Below are 20,501 nucleotides of genomic sequence, written 5' to 3' on the forward strand. Positions count from 1 at the left end.
ATCATTATTCAATTAATTTTGGAACTACCAAGACACTTCCAAGAGTTGGCCGCCCGGGCAAACTGAGCAATCGGGGGAGAAGGGCCTTCGTCAGGGAGGTGACCAAGAACCCGATGGTCACTCTGACAGAGCTCCAGATTTCCTCTGTGGAGATGGGAGAACCTTCCAGAAGGACAACTATCTCTGCAAGACTCCACCAATTAGGCCTTTAAGGTAGAGTGGCCAGACGGAAGCCACTCCTCAGTAAAAGACACAGGACAGCCTGCTTGGAGTTTGCCAAAAGGCACTTAAAGACTCTCAGACAATGAGAAACAAGATTCTCTGGTCTGATAAAAACAAGATTAAACTCTTTGGCCTGAATGTCAAGCGTCACTTCTGAAGGAAACCTGGCAGAAGGGACTGGGAGAATAGTCAAAAGAATGGGACATACTCCCCAAATACAGGTGTGCCAAGCTTATAGCATCATACCCAAGAAGACTTGAGGCTGTAAGAAGGTGCTTCAACAAAGTACTGAGTAAAGGGTCTGAATACTTATGTAAATGTGATATTTCAGTGTTTTATTTTTAATAAATTAGCCAAAAATGTGTAAAAAAAATAATTTTTGTTTCGTCATTATCGGGTATTGTGTGTAGATTGATGAGGAACAAAAAAAATACATTTTTTGAAAAAGGCTGAAACGTAACAAAATGTAGAAAAAGTCAAGGGATCTGAATACTTTACGAAGGCATTGTACAGGATGATGTATAAAGCCAGGCATATTTAACAGTTAGGCTATTGATTACAGACCTAATTAAGTTGGGGTTTGTTCTCTACTCAATTTTCTTAGACAATTAGACTAGCTCCCCTTCGCATGGGACTAGTATTACTAGAGAACGTTGTAATTATTACCCCACAACGTCTGTTATTCCGTTGGACGAACCCCCACACATAATTCTTTCTTTTATCCCCAATAAATGTATAGTTACTCTGAAGATTTTTTCTAGGCGTGAAGATATTTCCAGGCGATAAGAGAGATACATTGATAACTTGAGCTCGTTTCACAAATTTAGAAACCATACCAAACCACCTTTGGTATAGTGTCACCATAATATTTGAATTGAGGAAGTGTGATCATAATCATTAGGATATTTTGTTCTAAATGTCCCCCAGCCTTCAGATGTGAGCTAAACAGTGCACTTGCACTTTAGATGTGTTTTAAGACTATGGATGCGAAAGTGAATATATCATTTTCAAATGTTTAGGTCAGTTGTATTCACTGTATCACAATTCCAGTGGGTCAGAAGTTTACATGCACTAAGTTGACTGTGCCTTTTAACAGCTTGGAAAATTCCAGAAAATGATGTCATGGGTTTAGAAGCTTCTGATAGGCTAATTGACATCATTTGAGTCAATTGGAGGTGTACCTGTGGATGTATTTCAAGGCCTACCTTCAAACTCAGTGCCTCTTTTCTTGATATCATGGGGAAAAAAACAAAAAACAGCCAAGACCTCAGAAATTCTTTTTTGTAGACCTCCACAAGTCTGGTTCATCCTTGGGAGCAATTTCCAAACGCCTGAAGGTACCACGTTCATCTGTACAAACAATAGTACGCAAGTATAAACACCACGGGACCACGCAGCCATCATACCGCTCAGGAAGAAGACACATTCTGTCTCCTAAAGTGCAAATCAATCTTAGAACAACAGCAAAGGACCTTGTGAAGATGCTGGAGGAAACAGGTACAAAAGTATCTATATCCATAGTAAAATGAGTCCTATATCAACATAACCTGAAAGGCCGCTCAGCAAGGAAGAAGCCACTGCTCCAAAACCGCCATAAAAAAGCCAGACTACGGTTTGCAAATGCACATGGGGACAAAGATTGTACTTTTTGGAGAAATGTCCACTGGTCTGATGAAACAAAAATATAACTGTTTGGCCATAATGACCATCATTAGGTTTGGAGGAAAAGGGGGGAGGCTTGCAAGCAGAAGAACACCATCCCAACTGTGAAGCACGGGGGTGGCAGCATCATATTGTGGGGGTGCTTTGCTGCAGGAGGGACTGGTGCACTTCACAAAATAGATGGCATCATGAGGAAAAAATGTATGTGGATATATTGAAGCAACATCTCAAGACATCAGTCAGGAAGTTAAAGCTTGGTCGCAAATGGGTCTTCCAAATGAACAATGACCCCAAGCATACTTCCAAAGTTGTGGCAAAATGGCTTAAGGACAACAAAGTCAAGGTATTGGAGTGGCCATCACAAAGCCCTGACCTCAATCCCATTGAAAATTTGTGGGCAGAACTGAAAAAGCGTGTGTGAGCAAGGAGGCCTACAAACCTGACTCAGTTACACCAGCTATGTCCGTAGGAGAGGGCCAAAATTCACTCAACTTATTCAGGGAAGCTTGTGGAAGGCTACCCGAAATGTTTGACCCAAGTTAAACAATTTAAAGGCAATGCTACCAAATACTAATTGATTGTATGTAAACTTCTGACCCACTGGGAATGTGATGAAAGAAATAAAAGCTGAAATAAATCATTCTCTCTACTACTATTCTGACATTTCACATTCTTAAAATAAAGTGGTGATCAGGGAATTTTTACTAGGATTAAATGTCAGGAATTGTGAAAACTGAGTTTAAATGTATTTGGCTAAGGTGTATGTAAACTTCCGACTTCAACTGTAGGCTATGAGAAGCACGATCAATTTATCGAATCAATTATTGTTTCTTGTTCAACGCGTGAGCAAAACCTGTCAAACTCAAGACATTTCTCTCAAAACACAGAGATGACAATTCACATGGGACTAGTATTATCAGAGGACCTTGGAGTACTCCCAAAAACAGTATGTTATTTTGGCCGGAATTGTTACTCTCCTACCATGTACAAATTACTGACATGGCAGATTCGGACAGAACTAAAATTACAGATGTGGTGTTCTGTGCACATAATTACATTACCCGACCACCCACAGTAAAACTAATCCCGTCCAAATAGGGCTTAAGGCCAGGGCTGTTTCCTCGTCTCTGCCGCTGCTGCCTCCGCTGTATTGTTCTCAATCCCAATATGCTGGTTCATTTTGCTATTGTGCACACAGCAACATAGGGAAAGGCGCCAATTCTACAGCGCACGGAAGATTATGTTTCAGAAAAATATGGGGTACAGAAATGTACCATTATACTAAATTATCCACACATGTACAATAAATGGTACCAAACAGTACTATGTGAGATTGTGTACCTATGCAGGTACATTGTGTATTTTGATATTTAGTACCCCAGGGAACAATACTGTACCCTAACCCTACCCTTCCGAGAATGTAGCCCTGTCAGGAAAGAGAAGGGGGGGTGATGATAACAAGGAGGTAGCTTTTTCCATCAACAATCACTCTTTTTATCGACGAGGGCAGCTCTGCACTGTGCATGACTCACAGTGTGTGAGACTAGGGTGTGTGTATGTGTGTGGAGGTAGGGGGGGCTGTTTTCCAGACTTCTCATCAGGAAGCGCCACATTCATATCGATCCCCTTTCCACCTCCCTGAGCCTTCCCCTCTCCCCGAAATAACTTCATAAGACTAGGGTCGATGCCCCCCCATCACTCCAGTTACAGTAAGAAAGAATGTGTGTGTCTACTGTGTGTGTGTGTGTGTGTGTGTGTGTGTGTGTGTGTGTGTGTGTGTGTGTGTGTGTGTGTGTGTGGTCACTGAGAGGCGGCCGAACATCAATGTTCCTCAGTCTGCTTCCTGTCAAATGCGTGTCACTTCCTTTAGCCTGTCAGACAATCTGGCTCCCCAAAGAGTGGGGGAGAGAAAGATGGAGGGAGGGAGGGATGGATGGAGAACAGGAGGACTCATGAGAAGAGGAGGAGAGAGAGGGTGACCCGCTGCTGACCTTTCACCTGAGGAATTGCGGTCGGTCTCTAGTTTATCTACATGGATCGAGTGTCTTGTTGCTGTCATGTCACTAATGGGATGGTTCCATTTCAACTGCTAGTCCCTAGCCCCTAACCCCTTGGCACTTCACAGATCTGACAGGATTGGATGGATATTAGAAATGTTGTAATTAACTCTCCCTCTAAGTAAAATGTCCTTCTCAGTGCTTATCCTCTCAGATCTGTGTGAAGTAACTCGGGAGTAGGGGCTAGTAGTGAACTTGGAACAAGGCCCCAGGTTTAGTGAGCAGTGGGCTTTAATACTGAGACGTGGCAGGAAACTATATTTACAGAGCGAGAGAAAGAGCTTTTGTTTGGCATAACACCAAAATATGTTTGATTTTTATTTATCTTCGGGGAACACTGGCGAGAAGTGTGATGGAATGTGGGCAGAACAGCATGACTGTTGCCATGGATACCAACGGAGGATTTCCCCGGCCTGCTGAACCCTTCTACTGGACTCGGCTCTTCCGCTCTCTCATTCAGTCTCTTTCTTCCCCTCCTTTCCTTCTTTCTTTCTTTCTCTCTGTTCCACTCCCACCTCTTTTCTTTCTTTCGCTCTTCCTCACTCTTATTCTCTCTCGGTCTCTTTCTTTCTTATCTGTCACTTGTCAGATACATACTTGTGAGTAACCTCCCTATGGAGGTTATGTTTCTATCTGTATCCAGCACACCATGTCATACACCTGGGGACAATACATGGCAAAGGCTCTATGTGAGAGTGTGTGTATAGTTGGATTCGTAGTCTGTGTGTGTGTGTGTGTGTGTGTGTGTTAGTGTTCTAGGTGAGTGAGTCTGTAGTTCGTTAGCACAGATGGCACAGTTGGCTGCACACAACAGCATTGCTAAACTCCCACAGGCTTCGTCCCCTCATACTCTGACTGACCCTGCTACCGCAGGCACGTACACCGCTGCGTTGCATTTGTGCCAAACTCCACTTCTTCCATGAAGTTTAAACAGTGCAGCGATATTATGGGCTGTCCCACCTGTGTGCGTGTGTGTGTGTGTGTGTGTGCGCGCGCTAGAGAACAGATGGCCCAGGCTTATGACACAGAGAGTAATACAACTAACATAGTGTAGCCTACCTGCACTGCCACTAATAAACAGACATATACACAGGAGCCCACTGCCTGCTGACACACACACACACACACACACACACACACACACACACACACACACACACACACACACACACACACACACACACACACACACACACACACACACACACACACACACACACACACACACTTCATGAGCTCCCGAATTCTGACACACCTGAGGAAGAGTGATGAGCATAACAGCTCTGAAATCCTGGGCTTTGTGCAGCCATGCATGAAGAGATGTACTCTCTCTCTCTCTCTCTCTCTCTCTCTCACTTACACCCACAGAGTCGAGGACCTGTTCAGTCACTGAAACAACCTGGCATCTGGACATCCCCACAGGCAACACAGACACCGCTCTGACGTGTGTGGCGAACAGAGCGGGCACACATGCAAAACACACATGCAGTCAGCCGCTCACATCACCGCAAGATGCATTTGTTCATGTAATATTTAACGAGAGAGAGGGTGAGAGGACGAGGGAGAGAGACCAGGCGAGAGACCGAGGGAGAGGGTGAGAGGACGAGGGAGAGAGACCAGGCGAGAGACCGAGGGAGAGGGTGAGAGGACGAGGGAGAGAGACCAGGCGAGAGACCGAGGGAGAGGGTGAGAGAACGAGGGAGAGAGACCAGACGAGAGACCAAGGGAGAGGGTGAGAGGACGAGGGAGAGAGACCAGGCGAGAGACCGAGGGAGAGGGTGAGAGGACGAGGGAGAGAGACCAGGCGAGAGACCGAGGGAGAGGGTGAGAGGACGAGGGAGAGAGACCAGGCGAGAGACCGAGGGAGAGGTATAGTTGTGGACATGGGGTCTGGATATTGTCAGAGTGTATGAGGAGATCAATCAGCAAGTCTACAGACCGTCTAAATCACACGGTGAGGAGACATCGGAAGCCCTACCGCGTTCCGTATAACCAACCACTGACAGCCTACGTCGCTTCAAAACGACTTGTGACGAAGTTAAGCGTCGATAAAAACATATCATTAAGACTGACGCACATATTTAAATGTCAAAAGAGATTATTCCTAATAAATAACGCCACTTGACGAGGAATTATTATTCTCTCTAAATGCTAAAATACCACTGGGACATTAGTCCGTTTAAAAAGTCCCAGTTCATTCCACCTACGTCCCACTAGCGTTATCACCCACAGCTCAACAATTACCAAAAGATCAGATTGCGTCAACCTACTGCTTTCACACTAGACTGAAAATGAGTATGTGTAGGACTGAAGAGGCTGCGAGGGCGGTCTTATGCTCGGGACGATTTGGAACTGGGGACACACTAATTGGTGGCACATAGAGCCTGGTAACACTGCGCATCAAAGTGGGACTTGAAAAGGGGTGTGGTTAAAATGGAGGCGGGACAGGGAGAGAGCCCGCTACAGCTGAATTAGATGGGACTGTTAAAAATGCAGAAAATCAGCAAATCAAAATAAACGTCCTACCACATTGACCGTATTCTTTTTTTGGGGGGGGGCCCCAATTGATTCTGAGTTCGTGCATATAACGTTTATCTGTGAAAACTATTTCTAAAGACTTGTACTTTTTTTGTTTGTTTGTTCTTGTTTGTTTTTTGTAGGGGCGAGTTTGTAAGGGCTATGCTAGGTGGTAATTGACAGAGATCAGCCAATTAAAACCAGTGGTTGTTTCAGCCGCTCCTGCCTCACACCTCCAGTCAAGTCTCGTTCCGAGGAACTGTGAAACCAGACGGTTCGACCCGAGAGAGAGCTTGCTAGTGGACGAGATTAGGTACACACTAAATTAGAGTGTTGAATTAGTAGCTGGACACCGAGTGGTGAAAGCCGCCCAGGGCCTACCGGTCTTGTCCGGACCCGCTGGCCAATCAATGGCATTAAGCTATTTAATCCATGCTTTCCCAAACTCGGTCCTGCACATTTTGTTTTTTGTCCTAGCACTACGCATCTGATTCAAATAATCAAAGTGTGATAATGAGTTGGTTATTTGAATCAGCTGGGTAGTGCAGAGGCTAGGATCGAGTTTGGCAAACCCTGATTTAATCCATTAATACGATTTGTCCACTGGAACTGGAGACTGTGGGAGAGGATGCTTGCTCGGCGCAATTGACTAGCTACCTAAGTGAGTGTGTGTATCAGTCCCCACAAACATCTCCACTCCCTATTGTTCAAAAGCGTGCACGCGCACACACACACACACGCACGCACACACACACAGGTTACATCCTCCAGAGTGGGTGGGTGTGTGTGTATCAGCCTCTACAATCAGTCAACATCCCCACTTTGTATTGTTCCGACGCACAAATGTGATTGGCTACATATTTCTGATTCTCTAGGGTGCGTGTGTGTCTTATCAGTGTGCCTGGGTATTATTTACACAGTTGCAGTGTGGATAAGAGCCTTGTTGAGGAGGGACAGACAACAGGAGACGAAACCACGGAGAGAGACGGCTAGAGAGGATCTGACGTGGACTAGAACTGGAGTCATATTGACAGAGACTGATCGGAGTTTAAACACTGAGTTCGCAAACTTCACATATGCACACTCATCCCTCCCACCCTTCATCCATCCCAACTTCTCCCTCTTTCTTTTCCCTACGGGAGACGAGAAGTTGAGGGACAGATGGATGGAGACGTGACGATAGAGTGATGATGATAGGAGTTGATTGGAGTGTAATCGTGAAGGAAGGAGAAATGGAGATGTGGGAAGGCTGCAGACAGCTCCCTGAGATGGAATCCGTCTGCTAGAATGTCTAGAGCTGTCAATCAAACTATGGTCTGGCCTCTGACTGGTCGATAGGCTCAGCAGGCGATTAACAGAGTGCAATACAATGGCCAACACACACACACGCACTCTCTGAGTGGGCGATGAGAACCCCCGACAGAACTGGACGACAGGAGGAGGAGAGGAAAGAAGGGAGGAGAGCAGGTGGGGGACGAGTCAAGCTGTTGCATGCTGGGTAGCTCCGAGAACACCTACAGCTCAGAAAAAGACATGAGGGGAAGAAGGAAGGGAGGATGGAGGATAAGAGAAAAAGGAGGAGAGAATGTAAGGGAGAAGAGCGAATGAGAGAAAAGCGGGAATAAGTGAAGGGAGTTGCTAAAAGAGAGGGAAGCAGTAGTGTGTAAGGTGGCATACTGTTCTATGCTGGTTAAATCTGCTGTAATCCTCTGTGTCGACAGCAGGGTTGTTACCACTGCTCCTCTCTCCTCCTCTCTCCTCTCTCAGCTCTCCTGCTCCCTCTTTCCCCCTCCATCTTACTAATTCCCTCTATTTCCCCCCTTTATCTCGCCCCCTCTTTCCCTCCCCCTTACTCTGTTGGCGTCTCAGAGGCCTTGTTAGAGAAGTAATTTGTCTCCAGCGTTTATTACAGACCATTCTAAAGGCCTGGCTGTTATAGGCCACAAACCTCTGTCCTCTTCTCATCCCTCTCTTTCTGTTTCCCCTCCTGAGTCCTCTCCTTATTTTGCCTTCTCATCTTCTCTCCAGTCTTCTCCTGTTTCATCTCTCCATTCCCCTTATCTCCATTCCGCTCGTTGCCTTTCTTACCCTCGTTTCCCTCCTTCCCAAATCACCTGAAAGGAATCCCCAGACTCGCCCAAATACCACCCCCAACAACCCTCCCAAATTCAAGTACCCCAAGGGCCCCTTCAACACCTGCCACAGACATTTAAGGGCCCTAACAACCCCTCCACATACCCGATCCCCTCCCTGCTGCACTACTTAGTACACTCCCTAGGAAACAACCCAGAGTAACCTTTCTCATGCTCTTCTCTAGGTCTAATGGTGTTCTGCAGACAGTACTAGTGCAGGCAGTCTTCCTAGAAAAGGTATAGTTTAAAGTGGAGGTACATACAGTCTAACTGAGATGTTTTCCACAAGACAAAGTAGCCAGCCAGGCTCCCCTGGTCTGGGAGGTGTTCAAATATATGTTTTGCTGAACATGCTCTCTTTTGGTGGACTCTGGTACATTCTAATGCTAGATTGTATTTTCAAACAGCAACTATCAGGAATTAACACTGATCAAATGTGTTCACACTTGTACAGTGTTAGTTTCATCAGCTGTTGTCCAATATTATAGAAAAACACAGGGAAAAGTTCATTTTGACTGTCTGGGCCTTTAGGCTTCAAGGCTTTAGGCATTTTTTCAGCTATCTACAATCCAGGTATGATTGAAGAATGAAGCAGGTGTTAAACATGGGCTTTGCTACACAGACAGCAGCATTTGACTACTCCACTGTCAACACTTTGGTTGAACTTGGCAATTGATCCGCGCTTCACATGCGTGTCGAACCGCGGGGGGTGATCCGTACGGATCAGCTACGGCCCGTTACACCTCTACTGTCTAACAATGATGAACAACCAACTTGACGGAGCTTGAAGAGTTTAAAAAAGAATCATGAGCAAATATTGTACAATCCAGGTGTACAAATCTCTTAGAGACTTACCCAGAAAGACACAGCTGTACAATATTTGCTCATGATTCTTTTTTAAACTCTTCAAGCTCCGTCAAGTTGGTTGTTCATCATTGTTAGACAGTAGAGGTGTAACGGACCGTAGCTGATCCGTGACCCGTACGGATCTCCCCCCACGGTTCGGTACGCATGTAACCGCAGATCAATTGCAAAGTTTAACCATCATAGTGTGAAATACAGTTTAACTGCCGCTGTTACTTTTTAAAGTAATAATTCCCTAAATCTCGATGCAGAGCTGCAGTGAAAAGATAAAGACAAGACAGATGAGTGCTGTGTTTTACTCTGAAGCCTGAAGGTTGACTTGATTATTTAAAAAAGCAGTTGTGTGTACTGTTCACGTGAATGGGGCCAGTTGAATCCCAACGAATCAATCCTGGATGCTCGCGTTGCAAAAAGCAAAGAAGAAAAGAGCAGTGACAGCCATGGCTAGCGGAGGAGCTGAAGAACTGGAAAAGCCTCCCGCTTCATTTAAGTCTCATGTTTAGGAGCATTTTGGCTTCCCTGTCAAATATGATGGCGGATGAAGGGTGGTGGACAACACCATTACGGTGTGTAGGCATTGTGCCACAAGAAAGCCGTATGATCATGGAAATACATCGAGCGTAGCCACACGTTTAAAGCGTCAACACCCTGGTGTGTCAGTGACGGGAGCCAACTCAGCCAAGAGACAACTTCTCACTGCGACAGTCAGACCAGGCTGAAGCCATCACCAAATCTATTGGGATGTTTATCGCTGCAGACATGAGGCCGTACTCTGTTGTGGAAAACAAAAAGTTTAAAAATATGCTGAAAGTGCTTGAGCCACGCTACGAAATCCCCTGGCGCCCCCACTTCAGTATGAAGATGGACCGAGCACGCCCCCACTTCAGTATGAAGATGGACCGAGCACGCCCCCACTTCAGTATGAAGATGGACCGAGCACGCCCCCACTTCAGTATGAAGATGGACCGAGCACGCCCCCACTTCAGTATGAAGATGGACCGAGCACGCCCCCACTTCAGTATGAAGATGGACCGAGCACGCCCCCACTTCAGTATGAAGATGGACCGAGCACGCCTCCACTTCAGTATGAAGATGGACCGAGCACGCCCCCACTTCAGTATGAAGATGGACCGAGCACGCCCCACTTCAGTATGAAGATGGACCGAGCACGCCCCCATTCTCATCGACGGGGCTGTAGTGGAGCAGGTTGAGAGCTTCAAGTTCTTTGGTGTCCACATCAACAACAAACTAGAATGGTCCAAACACACCAAGACAGTCGTGAAGAGGGCACAACAAGCCTATTCCCCCTCAGGAAACGAAAAAGATTTAGCATGGGTCCTGAGATCCTCAAAAGGTTCTACAGCTGCAACATCGAGAGCATCCTGACTGGTTGCATCACTGCCTGGTACGGCAATTGCTCGGCCTCTGACCGCAAGGCACTACAGAGGGTAGTGCGTATGGCCCACTACATCACTGGGGCTAAGCTGCCTGCCATCCAGGACCTCTACACCAGGCAGTGTCAGAGAAAGGCCCAAAAACATTGTCAAAGACCCCAGTCATAGACTGTTCTCTCTAGTACCGCATGGCAAGCGGTACTGGAGAGTCAAGACTAGGCTAAAAAGCCTTCTCAACAGTGTTTACCCCCAAGCCATAAGACTCCTGAACAGATAATCAAATGGCTACCCGGACTATCGAGAGCATCCTGACTGGTTGCATCACTGCCTGGTACGGCAATTGCTCGGCCTCTGACCGCAAGGCACTACAGAGGGTAGTGCGTATGGCCCACTACATCACTGGGGCTAAGCTGCCTGCCATCCAGGACCTCTACACCAGGCAGTGTCAGAGAAAGGCCCAAAAACATTGTCAAAGACCCCAGTCATAGAATGTTCTCTCTAGTACCGCATGGCAAGCGGTACTGGAGAGTCAAGACTAGGCTAAAAAGCCTTCTCAACAGTGTTTACCCCCAAGCCATAAGACTCCTGAACAGATAATCAAATGGCTACCCGGGCTATCTGCATTGTGTCCCGCCACCCACCACCACCTCTTTACGCTACTGCTACTCTCTGTTCATCATATATGCATAGTCACTATAACCATATCTACATGTACATACTACCTCAATCAGCCTGACTAACCGGTGTCTGTATGTAGCCTCGCTACTTTTATAGCCTCACTACTGTATATAGCCTGTCTTTTTAGTGTTGTTTTATTTCTTTACCTACCTATTGTTCACCTAATACCTTTTTTGCACTATTGGTTAGAGCCTGTAAGTAAGCATCTCACTGTAAGGTCTATACCTGTTGTATTCTGCACACATGACAATTAAACTTTGATGTGATATCGTGCCAGATCTTTATGAACAGGAAAATATCCAAATTGTCGACGAATTATCCAAGACATTCTCTGTTGCCCTTACCACAGACGGCTGGACCTCCAGGGCAACAGAAAGCTAAGTGAATGTGACTGCTCACTACACCACAGAGGAGTGGGAGATGTGAAGTCCGGTGCTACAGACACGCCCCCTCTATGAGAGTGACACAGGCACACATCTGGCGCAGGTGCTGCTAGGAGCAGGTAGGAGCAGTAGCAGAGTGGAAGCTAGAGAGGCCCAATAGCAATATCCCAACCACCACAGATAATGCCAAGAACCAAGTAAATGCAGTGATAGAGGCTGGACTGGGGCCACAGACAGCTTGCTTTGCACATGTGATCAATATAGCATCCCAAAGGGGAATCTCAGTGAACCAGATGGACTGCCTCCTTGAGAGGATCAGGAAGGTGGTTTCCTTTGTCCACCGAAGCACAACAGCCACTCACGTGCTTAAGACCAAGCAAGAAACGTTACAGCTACCGACCCACAAGCTCATACACCATGTCACAACATGATGGAACTCCACTTATGACATGTTGGAGCACCATCTTGAGCAGCAGGCAGCTGTATACTCTGCACTGACAGACAAGAACCTGAAAAAACATAAAGACATCGTCACCTTGTCTGATGATGATGATCCTACCTCTGAAAACAAGGATCCTACCTCTGAAAACAAGGATTCTACAATCAAAGGCCCCAAGTGAGGAAGACAGCACCATCACTAGAGATGTCAAGGCTGCCCTTAGAGAGGACCTGAACCCTAGATACCCCTCTAATGGTCAGGACTACCTTCATAGAGCTACTGCACTGGATCCAAGGTTCAAGTCCCTGTCTCACCTATACCCTGCCCTGCCCCAGAGGACATACAGTGATCTCACCACTGAGATTGTGGCCACTGAAGAGGTAAAAGAAAAGAAGAAAAAAAGAGTGAATTACTTAAATAATAAATATAGTGCAGTCTAATCTTAGTCAATGCTATTGCTATTGCAATTAGAATCATCAATTTTTGACTTGGAATAATAATGGCTTTTATTAAATGTTATTGCCACAATTATAGTTCTATGAAATATGAAAATAAATAATTTGTTTTTAAAAAATCTAGTCATTTTTTTCTGCAGGGTCAAGCCACAGAGCCGACAGGAACAGACTCAGAGGCATCTCCCCCGCAAAATAATTCAGCCATGAAGGAGCTTTTCGGGGAAACCTTTGCGAGCAAGGACACAGGCAAGACGTTTGCAAACACCATCAAAGAGGTGGCATCCTTCAAGGCAGCAAGCGGCATTCCAGTGGATGATGATCCAATGGTGGAAAAGCAATGAGTGCAAATACCCTCACATTGCCATGATGGCTAGAAGCTACCCGGCTGTGCCTGACACTTCAGTTCCTAGCGAGAGGGTGTTCTCCACGGCAGGGGACATAGTGACTGCAAAGAGGTCTACCCTCTCCCCAGACATCATCATCTTTTTGAAAAATAACTTTAATTTATAAGCTCAGGTCTGCTTTGCTTTCTTGATCAATGGAACCAGGATGCACCTGAGGTCAATTTCAAGTCTCATAGCAAAAGGTCTGAATCCTTATGTAAATAAGCTATTCCTGTTTTGTATTCATGAGAATTAATCATGGAGTTGGTTCCCCGTTTGCTGCTATAAGAGCCTCACTCTTCTGGGAAGGCTTTCCACTAGATGTTGGAGCATTACTGCGGGTAAATGCTTCCATTCATCCACAGGAACATTAGAGAGGTTCGGCACTTATGGTGGGCGCTTAGGCCTGGCTCGCAGTCGCCGTTCCAATACATCCTCAAGGTGTTTGATGGGGTTGAGGTCAGGACTCTGTGCAGGACAGTTAAGTTCTACCATACCAATCTCAACAAACCATTTCTGTATGGACCTCGCTTTGTGCACGGGGGCATTGTCATGCTGAAACAGGAAAGGGTCTTCTCCAAACTGTTGCCACAAAGTTAGAAGCACAGAATCGTCTAGAATGGCATTGTATGCTGTAGTGTAACGGATGTGAAATGGCTAGCTAGTTAGCGGTGGTGCGCGCTAATAGCGTTTCAATCAGTTACATCACTCGCTTTGAGACCTTGAAGTAGTGGTTCCCCTTGCTCTGCAAGAGCCGTGGCCTTTGTGGAGCGATGGGTAACGACGCTTCGTGGGTAACTGTTGTTGATGTGTGCAGAGGGTCCCTGGTTCGCGCCCGGGGCGAGGGGACAGCATAAAAGTTATACTGTTACAGTAGCGTACTGTTAAGATTTGCCTTCACTGGAACTAAGGGGCCTAGCCCAAACCATGAAAAATATACCAAAAGAGAAATGACATGGTTACAGTAGGCTAGCCAAGAGGAATGCCCAGTGTTGTTTTGAAGCTTTCGTTCTGCAGACTATCAACAGAAGCTAGCATATTGCTAGTATGTTCACTATTGGAGGTTAACTTCTTCAAATCACTTTCCCTAAAAGAAATACGCTCAGTGAGACATCAGTACTGCTTGAGAAGTTGCGTGGTGGCGCTTGAATGAACAGCCAATCAGATTTCTCAAATACAAACAGCATGACATTTATGCGTGTAGTCTTCAATGGTAGACTGCGACAGAGCAGGTAAATGTTGAACTGGAATGCAAAAAGGCACTGAAAAGTTACTGACCCTCTTGAGGTCCAGTGACTGACGAGTTCCACTGGCCCAACATGATTTAGTGGCCCCGGGCCAGCGAGCCATCGTTAATGTCGGACACAGCGCGTTATATAAAATAAATGAACGTGCCAGAAAACAATAGCCTATGTGGATTTCAACTCATCATTAACACATTATACGGGACGTGCAAATTCATGCGATCTTCCTCCGTGTAGAAATTTGACCACAGCTGCAACCACACCCAGGTACCGAGAGGCGGGACTGACAGCAGACGGTCAAACCATCAGTGTTTCCCGGTCATCGCTCACTTTGTGACTGACAGGCGCCTGTCCTGTCAATAGATTGAACGATATGCATATTCCAGCATTCTAGCAGGAATGGGCTCAGTAGACTTTTTTCCCCTGACTAGCCTAGTAAATTTGAGTGGAAAACGTACCCGGGTGAAAAATACTCTGTAATCGGCTGTATAGCCGATAGCCGGCACTAGTGGAAAATACTGCTAATCCCTATTCCCTTATGATAGAAAGAGAGGGTGAGAAAAGGAAGGTGATTTTTAGACTAAAGAAGAAAGAGCGAGAAAAGGAAAGAGATCCAGAGCGAAAGGGCGTGTGTAACAGAGATTGGGTATTTGTTAAAAGGTGATGTGTGTTTACTTGTAACCGTCGTAAAACCTATGTGAGAAAAAGGTTAGGCACAACCAGCAACCCTGATGATCAACCCATATTGGCCGTTAATAGAACATCTACCAACATTTAGCACACAGCAATTACAATCAAGGCCGATTTTACACATCATTGTCTGAAGCATTAATTGATATGGGGGGGGGGGGGTTAGGTGAGCATCTAAACTCTAGAGCAGGGATATTCAACTCTTACGCTTCGAGGTCCAGAGCCTGCTGGTTTTCTATTTTACCTGATAATTCATTGTTTTAAACCTGGGACACCAGGTGGTTGCAATGAAAAAACACTCTGGAACCATCTTCGAGATCCAGAGTTGAGTTTGAGGGCTCTAGACTACAGCAATGAATATAAATGGAATAAACAAAGTACGTGTGCTTGTGCTAAAATGCATCAAACTGTACACAGCTCATTCCCCTCAATTAACCCTGCCTTGCCTCAGCCCTGACCGACAGATGACTTCGTGATTAGAATTGAATTAAACTACATCGTCTCTCCCTCTGCCTAATGTGTCGTGGAGAACACTTCCCTTGTTATTTTATTTCCTCCGCCCTCTTCTCATCTGTCCTTCACGCTCTCTTCTCCCTTTCTCCTCCACCTTATCCTCCCTCTTTTCAACCTCCTTTCATCTCTCCCTCCTTTCCTCTCCCTCCCTCCCTCCTTTCAGATGTTATGGGAACAGTAGTTCTCCCTCTAGAGGGCGATATTGTACTCAGGGGGTCTTTAGTGTATTAAATCAGTGGTTCCCAACCAGGGGTGCTAGGACCCCTGGGGTACTTGGCCTATCCATAGGGGGTACTTGAGAAGACTCATGAGACCATAAGGCTTACAGGTAAAATGCACATGAGGGGGAACTTCCGGGGAACTCTGGGCCAGAGCAAAATTCAGAAAAGGGTTGGGAACCACTGTTAGATTATCAGCTCTCGGCCCGCACAAGGCTCTCTCTCCTGGGGTGTGTGTCCAAGGGTACTGCTAATGGCTTTCTGTTAAGTCTACATCTGAAGATGCATGTCTGTGGTATCCTCTTTCTTTCTCTCAATATAGGCTTGTTAAAAATGAGAACATCTCTCCTTCCATTCATGATATCGGCCCAACCAAGGGTTTCTATTTTCTATCCCTCTTTCTTTGCTCTCCATTTTAAGCCCCAGAAACATCACGAGGTCCCACGTTATCCCTAACCCTCTTAGCTAGAGTTGAAATTGCTCTCTCCTAGAACTTCTAGTGCATTTGAATATGGATCCCAGCGGTGTCCTGTTACATTCTCTCTCTTCTCGTGCGGCATCATTCTACTCATGGCTTATCCAGTGCTGCAGAGATTCTCTCTACATGTTCATTTGTACTGGCTATTACTGGTCCTGGTGGTAATCCGTATTGTCTATCTCTATGCTGTGATCTCCTACATGTTCCCATTACCCCATTGAACTGATGAGATATCACCAAGGTACATGTTTAAAATGTTAAATAAATTAGCATTATAGCATTTTCTTTCCAAACAAATGACTGCTACCAGCAGCAGACTACCTCACAATTAAGATAATATAATTGTATTGTGTGTGTGTGTGTGTGTGTGTGTGTGTGTGTGTGTGTGTGTGTGTGTGTGTGTGTGTGTGTGTGTGTGTGTGTGTGTGTGTGTGTGTGTGTGTGTGTGTGTGTGTGTGTGTGTGTGTGTGTGTGTGTGTGCATAAGTGTCAGTGGTCGCAGAGTATAGATTGCCGCGGTCTTTCTCAGTGGCATTAGGGTATGTTGTTAAAAAGTGTCTAGAGAGGACGCCGTAATGAGAGAAACATCATATACTAGGCCTACTGGGAAAATAATATGCTACTGAAAATATAAGGATAATCATCCTACAGGATGAATCATGTTTCATTTTTTGCTCCCCATTAAATAAGAGAGGAAATGCAAAACTGGCACCTGTCATCATTCCTCAATCGCACATGCCGACCATCATGACGCTTGCTGCCTGCAGTTTTCTTTCTACCTGATTAAAGAGATGAAGTCCAGACAGGCTCGACTTATTTTAGGAAACTTTTTGAATGGACAGAGATAATTAGCAAACTCATACATGCACACCCACCCACCTAAAAGGACCCATTAATCAAAGCCGCCTGCAGCGCATCTTCCTCAAATCACAGTTCTCCTTTCTCAAAGAAAAAAGGTATTAAAAACCTCATCTTAGCTTCAAATCCTTTCTATAGGATATCAACAACTAGTCTACACTATAGGATAACTCCAAATCAACGCAGCCCATCATATAAATTGACATGGAACGTTAAGGGGAGATATGGAGACAGCTGTGATATAGGCCTAGGCTACTGTATATGAAGATGAAATTGACAACCATTAGAGAATAGAAACACATGTCCAGCCTGTCCATATTCTATCTGCTGGTGACACATTTTTGAGAACCAATGGGTGGTTACGTTGGCACCAGGCCTACATTTTAATCTGTGCAATCACTTATTGATAAGGGTAGCCTAAACTCTGGCGGATATTTCACGGCTCCCTTCTTGTAATTGATGCATATCCTCTGGCAACTCACCTCTCTCTTAAACAGGTAGCCTATGCTATATATAGACAATGAACAGCAATATACAGTACCAGTCCAAAACTTGGACACACCTACTCATTCAAGGGTTTTTCTTTATTTTTACTATTTTCTACATTGTAGAACAATAGTGAAGACATCAAAACTATGAAATAACACATACGGAGAAAAAGTGTTAAACAAGTCAAAATATATTTTATACTTGAGATTCTTCAAAGTAGTCACCCTTTGCCTTGATGACAGCTTTGCACACTCTTGGCATTCTCTCAACTAGTTTCACCTGGAATGCTTCACCAACAGTCTTAAAGGAGTTCCCACATATGCTGAGCACTTGTTGGCTTTTCCTTCATTCTGCGGTTCAACTCATCCCAAACCATCTTAATAGGGTTGAGGTCAGGGAGATTGTGGGGGCCAGGTCATCGGATGCAGCACCATCACTCTCCTTCTAGGTCAAATAACCCTTACACAGCCTGGAGGTGTGTCCTGGGTCATTGTCCTGTTGAAAAACAAATGATAGTCCCACTAAGAGCAAACCCGATGGGATGGCGTATCCCTGCAGAATGCTGTGGTAGCCATAATGGTTAAGTGTGCCTTGAATTCTAAATAAATCACAGACAATGTCACCAGAAATGCACCCCCACAACTTCACACCTCCTCCTCCATTCTTCACGGTGGGAACCACACATGCGGAGATTATCCGTTCACCTACTCTGCGTCTCACAAAGACACGGCGGTTGGAACCAAAAATCTAAAATTTGGACTCATCAGACCAAAGGACCAATTTCCAGCGGTCTAATGTCCATTGCTTGTGTTTCTTTGCCTAAGCAAGTCTCTTCTTCTCATTGGTGTCCTTAAGTAGTGGTTTCTTTGCAACAATTCGCCCATGAAGGCCTGATTCATGCAGTCTCCTCTGAACAGTTGATGTTGAGATGTATCTATTAGTTGAACTCTGTGAAGCATTTATTTGGGCTGCAATCTGAGGTGCAGTTAACTCTAATGAACTTATTCTCTGCAGAAGAGGTAACTCTGGGTCTTCCTTTCCTGTGGCGGTCCTCATGAGAGCCAGTTTCATCATAGCGCTTGATGATTTTTGTGCACTTAAAATAAACTTTCTTTGAAACTGTAAAACTTGAAATTTTACAGATTGACTGATGATGATGAGGATGGACTGTCATTTTCTTTGCTTATTTGAGCTGTTCTTGCCATAATGTGGACTTGGTATTTTATCAAATAGGGCTATCTTCCGTATAGCACCCCTACCATGTCACAACACAACAGATTGGTTCAAACGCATTGAGGAAAGAAATTCCACAAATTAACATGGCCCACCTGTTAATTGAAATGCATTCCAGGTGACTACCTCATGAAGCTGGTTGAGAGAATGCCAAGAGTGTGCAAAGCTGTCATCAAGGCAAAGGGTGGCTACTTTGAAGAATATAAAATATATTTTGATTTGTTTAACACTTTTTTGGTTACTACATGATTCCAAATGTGTTATTTCATATTTTATCTGTTCACTATTATTTCTACAATGCAGAAAATAGTAAAAATAAAGAAAAACCGTTGAATGAATAGTTGTGTCCAAACTTTTGGCTGGTACTGTAGTTTGAAACCTAGAACTATTCGAGGAGCGAAGCGTCGATCGATCCACTTGCTTGCTGAACAGATATAAAATAGGCCACACTGTTGGCAATGAACTGTCGTGGAAGTTTGAATGGTGAGAGCGACGTGTAGCTATGGTGTGATGTGATCACACTGGCTAAATGGATACATTGCTGCATTGCAAAAAAACAGGCAGAGAGAAACTCATTAATCTATTCATTCACACAACAAACCCACAGACCTGTCAGTGGCAGTACGTGGACTGTCAGTGGTAGGCTATACCCTGTATTTTCTGTAGTATTAAAAAGATTCTGCTGATGTTTCCAGTCATATAAAATGTAATAGGCTAGAAATTACATGTAATGTGTTTATACAGACCTAAGGCCAAATTTTTGCCGGGCAAAGAAAGGAGATGAAACATTTCTCTATTTTCCATTATAGGCATTGGAATTGTTCCATGCATCTCTCTCACATAGTAGGGTAGGCTACATACATATATAATAAATCAATGTTTTGCTAAGTTGTATATAGGACTTTATACGCTTACTTCACACAAATATTTTCATTCATTAAGTGTCTGGGTTTGTAGCCATGAAAAATGAAAAATGCAGACTGTGCCGCAATGATCTGTCGGAGCCCACGGGTCCTGTGGTATTGCATCCCTCTACCCCTACGCAATGGCCAAGTTACCTCCCAGCTACCCCCAGTGAAACATTTCTGATTGCCGCCGCTGAGCAGGACTGTGGTTCTAAGAGGCAGGCTAAAAAATTGGCTCATTGGTGGTGGTGTGTTAAGACAACAAGAAATACTCAGCTATCAAACATCCCCAAATGAGCCTTATTCTATATCCGTGCTGAGGTTGCGTGATCACCTCAGCATTGACAGGACAGAGAAACCCGACATGCTCACATGCAAACAAAAGAAAAGACAACAAAGAAATTGATAAAACTCCTAATGACATGAAATTAATAAAGTTAGGAGCTAGGACTGAAATAGGTGCTGGTAGCCTATTCATTTTGGGGACTGGTAGGCTACTGTTTATATGTGCAAGAGCTCCACAATACCTTTGAACTAATATTCTATATGAGGAACATGAGCTCAGTAGAAAAGTTGAGGTGCTGGTAGGCTACTCAGCTCCGGTGACCTCCTGCCCAAGTCAAGCACTGGATATAAATGATAAGGCTATGTAACGGGCAATTGATACATTAAAGGGATACTTCTGGAT

At 45.0% G+C, this 20,501-nt stretch overlaps 1 protein-coding gene across 1 annotated transcript in view; it reads right to left on the reverse strand.

Annotated features, from left to right (window-relative positions):
* spata20 (spermatogenesis associated 20) overlaps window positions 1-20,501 on the reverse strand; it is a 62,466-nt gene that overhangs the window by 7,525 nt on the left and 34,440 nt on the right. The window lies entirely within an intron of this gene.

The sequence above is a fragment of the Salvelinus fontinalis genome, chromosome 30 (genome assembly GCF_029448725.1).
Source record: "Salvelinus fontinalis isolate EN_2023a chromosome 30, ASM2944872v1, whole genome shotgun sequence".
Lineage (NCBI taxonomy): Eukaryota > Metazoa > Chordata > Actinopteri > Salmoniformes > Salmonidae > Salvelinus > Salvelinus fontinalis.